Below are 3411 nucleotides of genomic sequence, written 5' to 3' on the forward strand. Positions count from 1 at the left end.
GTGTGTGCTGTGTAACGAATCATCTCTTCATTGCTTTTCTCTTTTTAAACTATTGCAAAACCTTCATTCACAGAGTTTGCTATGACAACATTCATAGCAAATGAATGTTTGATACAAATGTATGATGTACATAATAAGGCTTTCTTAACTTTCCTTAGTTGCTAAAACAAAGAATATCATTGTGCTTGCTCTTCAAATTATATTGATCTGAAATTAAAGTCTCATTTTATTAAATTACTTAAGGCAAAGTCTTTGATCTATGAAAATGTGTTTCAACTATGAATTGAGAAGAGAAGCTTTGTGTTTTTAACAGGAGACAAATTCAACTCTGGTTGACTGTGTCAGTTTGCTATTGGGACATACCAACTCTCAGTAACTGGACAAGCCTATGATGTCTAGACCTGCTTAATTCATTTTGGGCTCTGTTTCTGCACCTTCCTCTGACTCCCACCTATGTCCCATGTTTCCATTCACTAGTGTGGTCTATTACTTTATTAAGGATTTTAAACTAATCGCACAATTTGTCAGTCTTTTTATCTCCAATTGGATATAAAGCACTCACACTAGTTTTTAATTGGATTACTAGAATCTGTGCATGTACTGCCATTTTTACCTAGGAATGGTGAATTAGTTCACTTATTTTCTACAAAAATCCAGCAAAGATCTCACAACCACTTTGGCTTACAACAGGAAGCCTATATATAGACTGCAGTATACCTTGGCTCTTAGGTGGAGGACTGCCTGTGTATCTCACTTTGGGCCCTAGACTGAAGGGACACAGCTAATGGGCATAGTCAGTTTTCATGACAATCACAGGAATGTGAGACACTGAGCCAAATGATACAAGGACATTTAAGTTTTTGTGCATGTCATGTTTACTGCCATTCTATTGACTAGAACAAGTTATATGGCACTGTATCAGTAAAGTAGGGGAAACACCTATCCACTCTAATGTGCTATAGGTTTCCATGGCTCAGGAATTGAGGGAAGAAAAAAATTGTGAACAATAATCCAATTGGTACATATGGCTTCGTTTTGTATGAACTTTGTCTCTGCTCCTTCAACCCTCTGATCTCAATTTCTATTACTAATATGCCCTCTGGGAGTGAAAGGGCTTTCTGTAGCTAGTTTGAATTTTAAAAGAAGAGAATAGTTTCCAGGTAGCTTAATGACCATAAATCCAGTAGCTGTTATAGCTGAGTTTCCATTTTGGCTCAACATTTGGGTTTGTTGTGTTTTTTTTTTTTTTCTTTTTAAAGATTTTATTTAAAAAAAAAAAAGATTTTATTTATTTATCTGAGAGCTGAGCAGGGAGCCGGATGCAATGCAGGGCTGGATCTCAGAACCCTGGGATCATGACCAGACCCCAAGGTGGATGCCTAACTCACTAAGTCACCTAGGCTCCCCATTTATTGATTTATTATGATAAAATTAGTATTTTAAAATATATGAAGCTTTAATTTTTATGTTTTCATTCAGTAAAAAATAAAAACCTGCATCATTCTATCATTTGTAACCAGTAAGAGATAAGGGGTTTCTTTTTTTTTTTTTTAAGGGGTTTCATTCACAGTCAAATTTGTAGGACCTAGCATAATTCTGAGTATATAATATATGCTTAATAAATATTTGTTGATTGAAGTACATTGTTTTCTCTTTTAAAAAGATTTTATTTATTTATTCATGAGAGACACAGAGAAATGCAGAGATATAGGCAGAGGGAGAAGCAGCCTTCCCACGGGAACCCATGCAGAACTCAACCCCAGGAACCCAGGATCATGCCCTGAGCCGAAGGCAGACACTCAACCACTGAGCCACCCAGGCATCCCAAACTGCATTGTTTTCTTATTTACTAATTATTATCATTGATCAGCAGATAGGAACTTGTACCTGAATAGATATTTTCTTTTTTAATACAGTAATGTATATATAATCAATATTCCCCAACCTCATTAGTGCCTGTGAACCACTCCAGAAACATATTTACAATGTGATACATTGAAAAGTGATGTTTGTGTTTGCTCTTCTCTTTTCAGGACCAACACAAATTATTGGTTCCTGTTTCCTTGTTTTAAAAATATCTAGTTACATAACCTTTTGAAATACTAAGAGCCCATAGGAGAATATCTACATGGATAGTTAGAAATATGTACAATATAGGCAAAATCTACTAATTTTCAAGTTTATAAATATCAAACAGTGAAAGTACCATTTAAAACCTTTAAAAAGCATTTAAAATTAAAATGATGTGTAAAGTAGGTATAAAAAGATTTTCATGCATGAGAAAGGTGGTAAAGGATACATGGTGCTTGAAGGGTTATTTCCTTCTTAGAAAGAAGTAAATTAATTCCCCTAATTGATTTTATGAAAAATAGTTCATAAAACAAAAATAATTAAAAGACAGTTTGCTTTTCATAATATGTCATCTACTTTGGGGAAGAGCAAGACCAAAATAACAATGCTTTCTTGGGCTTTCTTCAATGATTCTGAGAGTTCAAGCTATTTCCTTTGCTTTCTTACAGGAAACATTTATTAGAGCTTAAATATGCATTAATGTCCCGAGTTATAATCATCTTGCCAGATATGCTTATGGCATAAAGAGAGGAAGGAAACTAATATTCATGAAGTGTCTACTATATGCCTGATAAAGTACTAGAAGCAAAGACTTGTTAAGATGAGAAATATTGTCATTTCAGAAGAAAGGAAACTGGGCTCTGAACATTTTAGTGATGGAGTTTTTTACTCCAAAATCATATTCTTTGGCATGAGCCAAAATCCAAGAAAATGGTCTATTTGATAGTATAGTAAACTGACATGAACTCCACTTGCAAGTTCAATAATTATAGTGTAGTAAAACCAAGTTTTATTTAAAGATAAACAAACAACATCTATGTACATATGTTTTGCAATAGACAAATCACAGTGGTCCAAAGTCCTACAGTGGGTATTCCCCAATGCCACATAAGAGGCCCTAAGGAATGGTTCAAATGTGGATCTATCCACTAGATGTTCCCCAGTCTTGGGCATAAGTTGACATGTTACTCCTCCTGGCTGGAACTTCTCCTTGTGGTTGTCTCTGCAGTGGCTGCAGTGCTGACCTTACCCCTGGCCTCAAAATCCGCTTCCTCTTCTGGTGGTATCTTGTTTTTCTCATGCTTCTAGACCCATTTTCAGATCTGGTGAAGCCTCTAGACATCGTTCTTTGATAATTCTTGATTTATAGGACTTTCCAAATTCCTTCTAATGCAGACAGGAGTTCTCTTTCATTGAATACTTTTCCTAAGCAAAAGGGTCCTCCTCTTGATTATCAAGTATAAATATTTAGCAAGTGTTTGTTGTCTTTATGATCTGTTTCTAATGTGTCCATTCTGTTTTCAAAGAATTTATCATCTACCTAAAAGCTATCACAGAAAA

The sequence above is a fragment of the Vulpes vulpes genome, chromosome 1 (genome assembly GCF_048418805.1).
Source record: "Vulpes vulpes isolate BD-2025 chromosome 1, VulVul3, whole genome shotgun sequence".
In the NCBI taxonomy this organism is placed as follows: domain Eukaryota; kingdom Metazoa; phylum Chordata; class Mammalia; order Carnivora; family Canidae; genus Vulpes; species Vulpes vulpes.